Genomic DNA, 13,237 nt, shown 5'->3' on the forward strand with positions numbered 1-13,237 from the left:
AAGCAAACACAATTTGTCCTTAATACTAGCATGTACACCTTTCAGGTTTTACTTATTAAATTCCATGCATGAAGAACTTTGCAAACTTTCCAACCTGTTTTACATCTTTCAATGTAGTTCTATTTATATGTCCTAATCTTGCTGTCCATTACTCTGTGCTCTGAACTCTATTATGCCATCTCTCTAAATCAAGTAGGTCTTTTACAAAATCTCCCCCTTTGACCTTGGCCTCCCTGGTGTAAGCACTACTCGGGGTCCATATGAGACCCTTGTTAACTCTAACACACTCGGGTTTAGTCCATAATCTCACATCAAATGTTTCTAAACATTTGTTCTTTAGTGTGAACACTGGGTTCTCGAAGCCCTTGGAAACTCTGACACACTAGAGATTTGGGTTCTGTGTTCTTTGCCAATGGTTACTGTGTATATCTGAGCCTTGGAGTTGTTATGGTTTGAAGGCCTGGGCTATCCGGTTGCATTTGGGCCTGCTGCAGGCTTCCTATATTTATATACTTTGTAATTTACTTATTCGCTTATGGTATGTAATAACTATTTGTAATAACAATTGGGCAATAGTGAATTTGAAAAATCGGGCTTAGTTTAACGTATGGATGAGAATGGTAGAAAACCTACCTATAGGGGTCTGTTTCTTTCAAATGTTTTCCGCTACTATATGCTAGATATCCTGCCTATAGGTTATTTACTTGCTCAGTTATACTCTGTTATTGTGTGTAGTAGATAACATGCCTACAAATATTTATTTCATTCAATACGTTTTGTTACTGTGTGCAGTAGATAACATGCTTATATGTGTTTATTTCATTCGATACGTTCTATTACTGTGTGCAGTAGATAACATGCTTATATGTATTTTTTTCATTCGATACGTTCTGTTACTATGTTAAATAACCTGCCTATAGGATTTAATTTTTTTAACATGTTCTGATCCATGTTTTTAGATGTCATGCCTATATGATCAAAATAATTCTAAATATTCCTTGAAGATTCACACTACTGCACCTAGATACCATGTCTATAGGAGATGCAATAATCAAATTCAGATAGTTTCGCTCAGAAACCATGTCTATATACCTAATCAATTTTTTGATGATCGCTTAGCTAATACGCAAGTCCTTAGGAGGTAATAAACATGCAATCACCAAAGGTATAACTCACTCTCATAGGATAGCTGCCCTTTGCGTTGAAACTGGAAGTTTGCATAAATGCTTTGCTAACTTCACTAGAAAGCATGCTTCTAGGAGTAAGTAATAATTTTGAGCTTTTTTGTTGTAAATTGTCACTTAGATAACCTGCCTATAGGTTCAATTGCTCTAACGAAAATCAGTAGGCAACTAATAGGTACCCTTCTACTCGCTTTAATAAACTGTTGCATATCCCGTGCTCATTTTGATATCCTACCTATAAGACACTAATATTTTAAAACTGCTTGTTTAAATAGCGTGTAATTTTTTGTCTATTTGTGGAGGTAAATATCAGCCCCCTTAAGTGATCTTTATGTGTCAGTCATACTTGTTTTGTTTGTCGCTTAATTCTCTCCTTTTAAACACCATAGGTTAGTCTAGAACCACCTTAAATAGAGGTCCTAAACACCTCTAGGGCCACATGTAAGGGACGGGTAGGTCACGCATAAGATGTGTATTTGATGTTGTTAGAACGCTTAGATAATAACTAAGGGGGCGGTAATCGGGTAGTAAAAGATATGGTGACATGTGCACTAATGCTACAGATAACACCTTTATTTGAGGAATGTTACCGTGTATTTCATAGAAGTGATCCTATAGGCTAATAAACCTAGGACCCCATTTATTCCCGTTTCAAAATATTCTCTATTTATTTAAATTGCTTTATGACTAATTCTCTTAAATTGAGTTTGGCCGGGACCCATCATTGTGGACCTCGAGGGGTGCCTAACACATTCTCCTCAAGGTAATTTCGATCTCTTACCCAACCTCTGGTGATGTAAACTAGTACATAAGTTATTTGTTCTAGGTGCCCTAATGCACCTTAATCCGTTAGGTGGCGACTCTTCAAATATCATACCCAATTCCCAAAAGGAAAGGAGTTCTTCCGAAAATGTCGAAACTTAGACTCCACGAGGAAAAAGGGGGAGCGACATCTATACTCTCTACATTCTTGCTTAAGCCACCCACGACCACATTCGCCTTGCCCAGATGATAAAGAATGGTGATGTAATAATCCTTCAGTAACTCAAGCCATCTGCGCTACCTCAATTTGAGATCCCTTTTTCTTGAACAAGTGTTGTAAGCTGTGATGATTAGTATAAACCTCACATGACACCCCATACAGATAATGCCTCCATATCTTAAGAGCATGAACAATCGCGACTAACACTAGATCGTGAACTGGGTAATTCTTCTCATGAATCTTCAACTGATATGAAGCATATGCAATAAATCGCCTCTTCTGCATCAATACACAACCCAAACCAACGCGTGAAGCGTCGCAATACACAATATACATCACCAAACCGGAAGGCAACACTAGAACCAGTGTTGTAGTCAAAGATGTCTTGAGCATTCGAAAGATCGCCTCACAATAATCAGACCAACAGAATGGAGCACCCTTCTGGGTCAATCTATTCAAAGGTGCTGCAATAGATGAAAAGCCTTGCATAAACCGGCAATAATAACCTGCTAGCCGAGGAAACTCCTGATCTCAATCACCGAAGTGGGACGTGGACAACTCTGAACTCCTTCAATCTTCTTGGGATCCACCTTAATACCCTCTCCTAACACAACGTGTGCCAAGAATGCCACAGACTCTAGCCAAAACTCAAACTTGGAGAACTTAGCATATAGCTTCAGTTCTCGCAATGGCTAAAGCACCACTCTCAAATGTTGCTCGTCTCCCCAAGGCTACGTGAGTAAATAAAGATGTCATCAATGAAAACAATGACAAACAAATCAATATAAGGCTGAACACCATGTTCATCAAATCCATAAACACCATTGGCGGATTAGTCAAGCAAAAGGACATCACCAGGAACTCATAATGGCCATATCTAGTACGGAAAGCAGTCTCCGAGATATCTATGTCACGAATATTTAGCTGATGATACCTTGATCTCATGTCAATCTTAGAGAACACCCTAGCACCCTGCAACTAATCAAACAAATCATCAATTCTTGGAAACAGGTACTTGTTCTTAATGGTAACCTTGTTCAACTGGCGATAACTAATGCACATCCGCATAGTCCCATCTTCTTCTTCACAATTAACACTGGTGCACCCCAAGGTGATACACTGGGTCTCACAAACCCCTTGACTAACAACTCCTCGAGCTTCTCCTTCAAATATTTCAACTCTTTCGGATCCGTACTACTGGCACTGAACCAATCAATATCATGATTCGGTGGCATGCCTAGAAGGTGAGAAGGGAACACATCGACAAACTCCCTTACTACTGGCACTGAACCAATCACCAGGGACTCTACGGTGGTGTCCCAAACATAATCTAGATAAGCCAAACAACCCTTATTGACCATATATCGAGCCTTTAGAAAAGAGATAACCTGACTAGATGTACTAACAGAAGAACCCTTCCACTCCAACCTCGGCAACTCTGCCATCTCTAAGGTAACAATCATGGCATGACAATCTAGGATGGAGTGATATGGGGATAACCAGTCCATGCCCAGCAAAAAGAGAAACTCTGACATGATGTTGAACGGTTCGAAAGGGGGCAGCTCATCGTGAAGTCTCAGTCCAAGCTCGAGTATGCACACCGGACGGGTAACTAGATGCACCTACCTCAGATCTTGTAAAATTAAGTATATAAGTGTAGTATGAGTACATAAACAATATGTACCCAGTAAGTATCCAGTCTAACCTCCAAGAAGTAGAACCAAGGGGTCGACGTGACACTTACTAGGGCCAAAAATAATATAATTAAAGTGTACACGGCTAAAATTGGAGAGTCCAATTTTATGGTCGACATGACATTCGATATCCTAGGAGGCTCGAGGTAAAGCTCGAGGTCTGACCACGAGGGTTCCCTATGTTCGATCTCGAGGCAGCACGAATCGCCTTTTGCCATCATGGACAAGCAGTAAATTCAAAGGCACGTAATCAAAGATGACAACGCCTGCAAGAATAGTGTAAATCCGTACCAGACCTTTAAGTAGTTGTATCAGCTACTTTCCTTTGCAATAAATATACAAGTACCATAATTGGATTTCCCCCTTCTATATAAAGGGGACCCTAATCATTTATTTCACACATGACATTCAATACAAAAAACAAGAACATTTTCTGCTCTCTAACTTAAACACTCTCTACCTTTTTTCCTTTGATTTATTGCTTACATTTACTGTGTTTCATTGATTGTTCTCTATTTAGTATTCATAATTAATCATAAAGAGCCCTCATTGAACCTCTTAGAACTGTTAGTCCTTCATCAGCTACCCACAGCCTAACTTTTAGCTCGACCTTGAGGCCCAGTATAGGCTAGCTCGAGACCCCGATTCTCGACTACTCGTTTTGCACAGCGTTCGAACTTCAAGCTCTTATTTTATTTTCTAGTCTCTTACTTAGAATCTATTGCCTAACAACTAGCATAAAAATAAAATACATATTTTAAGAACCACAAAATCAAATCTAATTTTAATTACCATTTTCAAGGTAAACAGTTTGGCGCCCACCGTGGGGCTAAACATAACAGTGATTGTTCTCGTGCTGGTTTACTAAGTAACACAAGTTATTCTTTACACTTTTTCTTGCCCAAGAGTCTTTGATTTAAGGTCAAAATATCTAACTCAGTGAATGCACATGAAAACAACGGTCTTGAAGACCATGGAGAAAATTGTGTAGCTGTTCTAGGCGTTAGTATGCTAACGCGAAACCCTGAGGACGCACCACAACCAATCGTCGTGGATGTGGTTTCGCGCAATGCCCAACACATTGATATAAGCTCTCACACTAATAGGAGTATACGCCAAGAAAACCACAAGAAATTCATAAAACCCCAGCCTGAGAGGAGCAAGAGGATAGCCTTCACGTCATTTTTGAGATATTGCAGGCACAACAGCTGGCAATTGCTCAACTGCAAAGCCACCAAAAAACTTCAAGCACAGCAACACCAGAAATAGTTCCTCAAGCCGAACAGGTACTAGAAAGATCGAGAAACAACAGGTCAACGGTCGACCCTGCTATAATGAAGATGCTCGAGGACCTCATAAAGAGGATTGAATCGGGTGAAAATAAGATAGAAGCTAATGATAAAAAGGTGGAGAACGACAATTCAAGGGTCTATCATGTCCCAGGCGCACCCCCGATCCTGAAGGGTGTCGATTCAAAAAAATTCTTATAAAAGCCATTCCCATCATGTGCAGCTCCGAAGCCCATCCCGAAGAAATTTAGAATACCCGATCTCCCGAAGTACAATGAAACCTCAGATCCCAATGAGTACGTCACTGTCTACACTTGTGTTGTAGAGGGAACTGACTGGAAGGACGATTAAAGTGAATCCATTCCGTTGAAGAAATTTGGGGAAACACTTTAAAAAGGAGCCATGATGTGGTATCTCAACCTATCCCCAAATTCAATAGACTCATTCGCCATACTGGCAGATTCTTTTATAAAGTCACATGTCGGTGCCATCAAGGTCGTTACAAGGATTTCCGACGTCTTCAAAATCAAACAAAGAGAAAACGAGATATTGCGGGAGTTTGTATATCACTTTCAAATGGAGAGGATGAAGGACCACCATTCTTCGATGACTGGGCAGTGCAGGCCTTCACCCAAGATTTGAATGAACGAAGCTTGGTAGCTTCGAAGAAGCTAAAGCAAAACTTTGTTGAATATCCCGACGTGACTTGGGCGGATGTTCACAACTGGTATCAATCACCTCCGGGTTGGAAACTTTGAATTCGTAAGCCCTCAACGAGGCAATATCAAAGTTCACAAAGAATGGCTCCAGAGCCAAAAAAGCACTCAATATCTTGGGGACTGTCACAAACTATCACCCATCAAGCTGTCAAAACTCGAGGCCAAAGGCCCCGTGTGGGCAACCTCGAGCTCATAAGACCTCCAAAAGGCAACACCAAAACTGTAAGACCTCGAGCAAGGCATGACCTATACTTGTACTAAGTAACCTATCTATAAGACCTCGAGCAAGGCATGAACTATACTTGTACCAAGTAACTTATTTATAAGACCTCGAGCAAGGCATGAACTATACTTGTACCAAGTAACCTATCTGTAAGACCTCAAGCAAGGCATGAACTATACTTGTACCAAGTAACATATCTATAAGACCCCGAACAAGGCATGAACTATACTTGTACCAAGTAACCTATTTGTAAGACCTAGAGTACGCATGTTCAAATTTATAAGACCTTACAAAAGGCATAATCTTGATCTTAAAGTAAAGGCTATGTATTCGAACTTGTAAGACCCCTAAAAAGGGATACCGTCGATATAAACGCCAAGGATACCTCACTCGGGGACTAAAAAGGCTACAACCATATATAATGACTACGGTCAGAAGGTTGTACCAACCAAACTAACGTGACACGGGGACGTTCGACTATCGCCATAAAATCACAGGCCTTTAATTAATTTGAAAAACTTCAAAAAGAACTGGTTAATTAGGCTACCCTCGGCATAAGAAAAAGACCTTTGATCATATCAGCTCCAAACAATAGGCTTCGAAAAAATTCATCCATCAGCTAAACCTCCCGAGGTACTCATTCATTACTACATAACGGCTCACAGTTGAGGTTCTTATCGAATTGTTGAAGAGTCGGGCGAATACAAAAACATCAAAAAGTCTTTAACAAGGGAAAATAAAGCCTATATTGGAGGTCGTACCGGCCAAACACGTAAGATCCACTATCTCCAACTTAAATTAAAGGCGGTACCAACCCAATGCATAAGAGCCACTGTCGCCAACTTAAATTAAAGGTCGTATCGACCCAATGCATAAGAGCCACTGTCGCTAGCATAAATTAAAGGTTGTACCAACCCAATGCATAAGATACACTGTCGCCAGCTTAAATTAAAGGTCGTATCAGCCCAACGCATAAGAGCCACTGTCGCTAGCTTAAATTAAAGATCGTACTGACCCAACACATAAAAGCCACTATCACTAGCTTAAATTAAAGGTTGTACCGACCCAACGCATAAAACCCACTGTCGCTAACTTAAATTGGAGGTCGTACCGACCCAATACGTAAGAGCCTAAGGGCCGGCTCAAATAGCCTCAAGGCCAATTTTTAGATCTAAAGGTCGATGAACTCAAGTCAAAACTCGACTCAGGGACTAAGCCCCAAACGGTCAACTTTTGACCATTTCGAATCGCTCAGTAATAGCAAAAACCTAAGGGTTTAACCCGAGGTCCAAAATATCGGACTAATTGTCAAAAGACATCACAATTTCTTCCTAAAAAGCAAAGGAAAAAGGATAAATGAAGAAAAACAAAAGGCTTATTACATATAAGAGAAGTTTATAAGGGTACATTTACAAGGCCTTTACCTAAAACCCTTACAGGAGAGAAAGCAAGCAAAACCCTAATCTACCATCGGGGCTATTCCTCCAACAGCTCCCTCGAAGGTTGTGCCTTCAATAGCTCCGACCACGGCCCCTAGGTCGCCAATGGCCCCTTCTACTTCGGGTATTTCACCCTCATTATCTTTCGAGCCACTACTTGACTCACCTTCAGAAGGAAGCAGGGCTATAGCTTCCTCTTTTAGGGTCTTCGCCCTCTCAATTTCAAAAGTCAAATTGATGCCCCCTGCATGTATATCTTCGAGAGCCTGCCTCCGAGATTCTAACTGAGCAGGTTCCACAACTCGGGTCAATTGCAGCTTGGTCCCCTCGGACACTTTCCTGGCCTAAGCATTTGCAGCAACAATATCCTCTTTGTGCGAGGATACGAGCTCTTCGGCTTTAGCCTTGATCCCAAATAGCGCAGCAACTAACTCAATATGAAGACCTTTATACTTATTACTCTTCTCCCTCGCGACACGAAGTTGATGTCTGACTAAGACCACTTTCCCCTGGAAGGTATCTCGCTCAGAGGATATCTCATTCACGTGCCGTTTGAGTTCGAGAATTTCAGAGTCTCTTGCTCGGAGCTCCTCTCTCATTAGAACAACCTTCTTCTCAAGCTACATAAGTAATCCCAAAGGTGTTAAAACAATGAAGTCTGGTAAGCGTGTACACAAAAACAAACAGAAACTCCATAACCTTCTTAGTAAGATATGTCCTCTCTCAGGACACCGCCCCCAAACAATCTCGAAGGCCACGGAGTTCCTCCTCCTTCTTGGTAAAAAGAGCTCTAAGCTCATCAGCCTTTGAGGTGAGCTTCCTGTTCTCACACTCGTAGCGAGTCTACTCGGCTTAAAACCTGGCAAAGTTCTGATTATAAAGCACCTTGGCCTAGAACCATGAAAGAAACAAAGTTAGAAAGACAAAGATCAGGACGCAGAACAGAATTCGCAAAAAATTACCTGCCCACAGAGCCTATCCATCGCACTAAAAATAAATGAGGTGTCGAGCTCAGGGTCTTCCTCAGGCACAGCTAAAGGCCTTTCAAACACGTCTTTATCTCCGATGGGCACCCCATAATGGAAGGTTCTTTATTCTGGTCATCCTGCATCTCCTTGGGAGGTAAATTTGATCTTGGAGGGGAATCGCTTAAAAACACTACAATAACCCCGATTGGATCAATCGAGGCCGTCTTTTGTCTCTAAAGAGCTTCAAAACTAGGTTCTTCCGGACTGCCTACCAAATGCACCTTAGCTCGAGGAATATTTTGGCTGTCAACTGGCCTAGGGACATTACCCGATGCATCCTCTCTTCAGCACGAGGTAGGATAACAACAGCATCAAGCTCTGATTTAGAAGTCACTGGCTCAGCAATATGATGGACAGTCAAGTTCTCCCCTCCCTCGGGTGCTGCCGAAGACTCAATATTCTCCTCACCTTCAACCCGGGGACTCCTCAATACTTCCAGAGTTAAAGTTGTGGAATCAGCCTAAGGTTCTTCCACTTTAGCCTTCTTGAGTTTCAAAGGCTCAATCAATGACTCCCTTCATTTTCTTTTCTCTTCGTCGGCTTTCGAGGTATCCGCTTCCCCACGTGGTACTTCTCTCGTCAAGGAGCCCTCTCTCAAACCTGCATAAATACAAAATATAAACGCTGGGAGTAAGGACACAATCGGTGTTGTTTCTTCTAGGAGATTCAATTGCAGCAGAAATAAGGGCTCACTATGGTTCTTGGCCTCCGATCGAGCCCTAAAAAGGTCGCACCACACGCGCTCAACATATGGGAAAGTTGAATCTTGCCGGCCAAACCATCCCGAGAAATCTCTAACCGCGCCAGGGTACACTGTGTCAGTTGCATCGGCAGAGGAAGTCAGTTCACAGTGAAATTGATCCCAAAGAAAAATAATATATACTTAATGAGTGTAACTACTTATGTTTCATGTTCAATATTTCAGGGAACGACATCTTCTCCACTGGGGTCAAGTCCAAGGTCTTAACTCAAACAAAACTTCTCATCCATCCTCCGTACCTAACTTCATTAGTACAAGCAAAAAAGTCTTTTGAGGCCCGTCATCAGAGCTTAATCAAGCCCTCTCGAAGGAGTCGGGGACTGTACATTCTGATCAAGTAGTCTAGGGTGAAGGGCATCCCCTTAATCATGTTAGCGAAGTACCTGATCATATAAACAATACACCAAAATGATGGATGGATTTGGCAGAGAGTCACTTGATATCGTTCACAGAATTCGAGGATTACGAGATCTATTAAAGGTGAGGATGGCTTGACCGGGCCAAGAGTAAATGTATAGGTATACACACTAAGGAAGTCGGCCTTGTATGCCATTATGTTTTCTTCCCGAAAAAGGATGTCCACCAGCACCGCGTCCCCCCAGCTGTAGTCAGTCTTCACTTTCTCGGTGTTTTCTACTAAACTTATGTATCGGGACATGGGTTCACACCATCCCGGTTTCGAGGAAGGCTTCTCGACCTTGAAATCGTAGGTCATTTCGCAGGATCGTGGGGTACATCTCTCAAGATGAGGGGGTACTACTACCTTACCCTTAGATGAGCGTGAAGATGTGGGAGGCATATCCTCCTGAGCAACAGAGATGGAAGCCTTCTCCATTCTCAATAAAAGGTTTCAGAGGAGAAAAGAGATCGTAATCAAAGAAAGAGCACGAGAAAAAAGTAAGAGAAACTTTTTGAAAGGCTTAAGGATACAGTAGAAAATAAGGGGCGTAGGAAGAAGTACTTTTAGAGGCCAAACATGTATGTTGCAACAGGCCAAACAGTAGCGAACCACTGTAGTTAATTCAAAGGCTCTTCGAAGGCTGTAGAGATATGTCTTTTAGACATTTTTTGTCACATCAATCGCTTGATATAGCGCGACTGATGTCATGATGAATGTATCGAAGAAGCAAGGATTCAAGACATCATTTTAACTCTAAGAAATGCGGGGACTATATGTATACGACTAAAATCGGAAAGTCCAATTTTATGATCGACATGACGTTCGATATCCAAGGAGGCTCGGGGTAAAGCTCAAGGTCTGATCCCGAGGGTTCCCTATGTTTGATCTTGGGGAAGCACGATTCAACTATTGCCATCATGGACAAGTGAGAAATTCCCAAGGCACGTGATCAAAGCTGGCAATGCCTGCAAGAATAGTGCAAATCTGTACCGGACCTTTAATTAGTTGTACCAACTACTTTCCTTTGTAACAAATATACATGTACCATGTTTGGATTTCCCCCTTATATATAAAGGGGGACCTGGTCATTTATTGCACACATGATATTTAATACAAAAAAAAACATTCTCATCTCACTAACTTGAACACTCTCTACTGTCTTTCCATTGATTTATTGCTTACATTTATTGTGTTTCATTTTGTTCTTTATTTAGTATTCATCATTGATCATAAAGAGCCCTCACCGAAGCTCTTAGATTTGTTAGTCCTTCATCAGCTACCCACAACTTAACGCTTAGCTCGACCTCGAGGCCTAGTATAGGCTTGCTCGAGACCCCGATTCTCGACTACTCGGTTTGCACAGTGTTCAACCTTCAAGCTCTCATTTTATTTTCTAGTCTCACATGTAGCATCTATTGCCTAACAACTAGCATAAAAATAAATCACATATTTTAGGAACCACAAAATCAAATCAAATTGTATTACCATTTTCGAGACAAACATAAATTGTTACGATAAGCATGAATAATAATGACAATTTTAGAATAGGAAGATGTAAGATATTCTTTCATAAATAACATGTCAATTTCAGTCATATCATGTAATTAACATGCGCAATTATGCCGAGGTCATACGACCCGGTCCAACATAGTATTAAAATGTGCACTGTTGGAGGGTCGAACAACGCGAACCATAAATGCATTTATTTTCTACCGAGGCGCTTGGTCCGATCCACAAATAACAATTTATTTTTCAAGAAACACAAATTTCTCATTTAAGGTCAAGTATTTCAGTGATTATTTTCGCAAGTAAGGGCACAACATTCCAATTATAGCATGATACAAATCCTAAACTACCTGGACAATAGCATACTAGTACCTATACGGACTCCGTCACCTCGTACGTACGTAGCCCCCACAAATAAGTTCAAACAAGTATTTAATTCATCTATTGGGTTAATTTCCTATTACAAAGTTATAAAATAGACTTACCTCCTCTCAAGCGTACTTCTCGATTCAAAAACGCGCCCAAATATCAAAACTTGACACTGAATGACTCGAAACTAGTCAAATATTACATAAACTAATCAATCTGTGCTCAAAAGTTCACAATTCTACCATTTAAGTGAATACCCAACCTATATTGCAAGATTCCAAAAATTCACACCGGGCCCACATGCTCGGATTCCGAAATTTTTTAAAGGATGTTGTTACCCATAACCTTAGGAACATAAATATATGATTTCTACTAAATTCCATAACAAATTTAGTGGTTAAATCTCATTTTTAGCAAAACCCTAGGTTTTCACCTAAACTCATGATTTTCACTAATTTACATATTATAATAAATCCATAAACTCTGTATTTAACTCACATTGTGTAGAATTTACTCACCTTAAGATGCTAAGTTAAAATTCCCTCTTTGAGAGCTCCCCAATCGCCCAAATGTGTAAAGAATGAGAGAAACATGTCTAACTCCTGTATTTAGTGAAGAGCACTGCCCCAACGATTTTCTCACATGCGGTCCCGCTTCTGCAGATGAGGGTCCGCTTCTGTAGATGAGGGTCCGCTTTTGCAGATTTGTGCTGGTCCGGCTGGGACGCACCTACGGACGGATACCCGTTTCTGCTATCAGTTTCTGCGGAAGAAGACCCGCTTTTGAGGAACCTGGGCTCCTCTCCTCGGGCAAGTGGAGCCTGGGCTCCTCTCCTTGGGTCATATCTACAAGGCTCCAACCACACCTACGAGCTCGCACCTGCGGGTAACCAACCTTAGGTGCGGTATGACAACAGCTGGAGCTTCAGCTCTTGCTCAGATTTTTAACTTGGTCCGAGCCTCATCCGATTGACGCTCAGGCCCCCCGGGACCCCCGCCCGAACATACCAAAAAGTTTGGAATGATAAAACAGACTCGCTCAAACTCTCGGAATGCCCGAAACAATATTAAAACTAAGAATCACACCCTAAAACCGGTTGAATCAAACTTATGAACTTAAAGTTCTTCAATCTACTTGCAATGCGTCCAAACGTACTTATACTACTCGGAATGACACCAAATTTTTCATGCAAGTCTTAAATGATATTATGGAACTATTCCCGATCTTGAAATTCTGTTCGGACCTCAATATCCCAAAAACTCACTCCAAACAAAATTTAAATAACTTCTAAAAACCTTCAAGAACCAATTTTCACTATTAGGCCCCAAAACGTTTTCGAGTTACCAAAAACCCGATCCGAGCATACGCCAAGTCTAAAATTATCATACGAACCTGTTGGAACCTTCAAACCCAAATTCCGAGGTCGTTTACTCAAAATGTTGACTAAAGTCAAACTTGGCCTTTTAAGCCAACCTTAAGGAGCCAAGTGTTCAGATTTCAACTCAAATTCTTCCAAAACCCTAGCCAACCATCCCCGCAAGTCATAAATCAGTAAAAGCAAGAACGAAAAGTCTTATTTAGGGGAACATGATTATAAAAAACAAAACGATCAGTCGGGTCGTTACAAATATTATTGTTATTTGA

Source organism: Nicotiana sylvestris, chromosome 9, assembly GCF_000393655.2.
Source record: "Nicotiana sylvestris chromosome 9, ASM39365v2, whole genome shotgun sequence".
In the NCBI taxonomy this organism is placed as follows: Eukaryota; Viridiplantae; Streptophyta; class Magnoliopsida; order Solanales; family Solanaceae; genus Nicotiana; species Nicotiana sylvestris.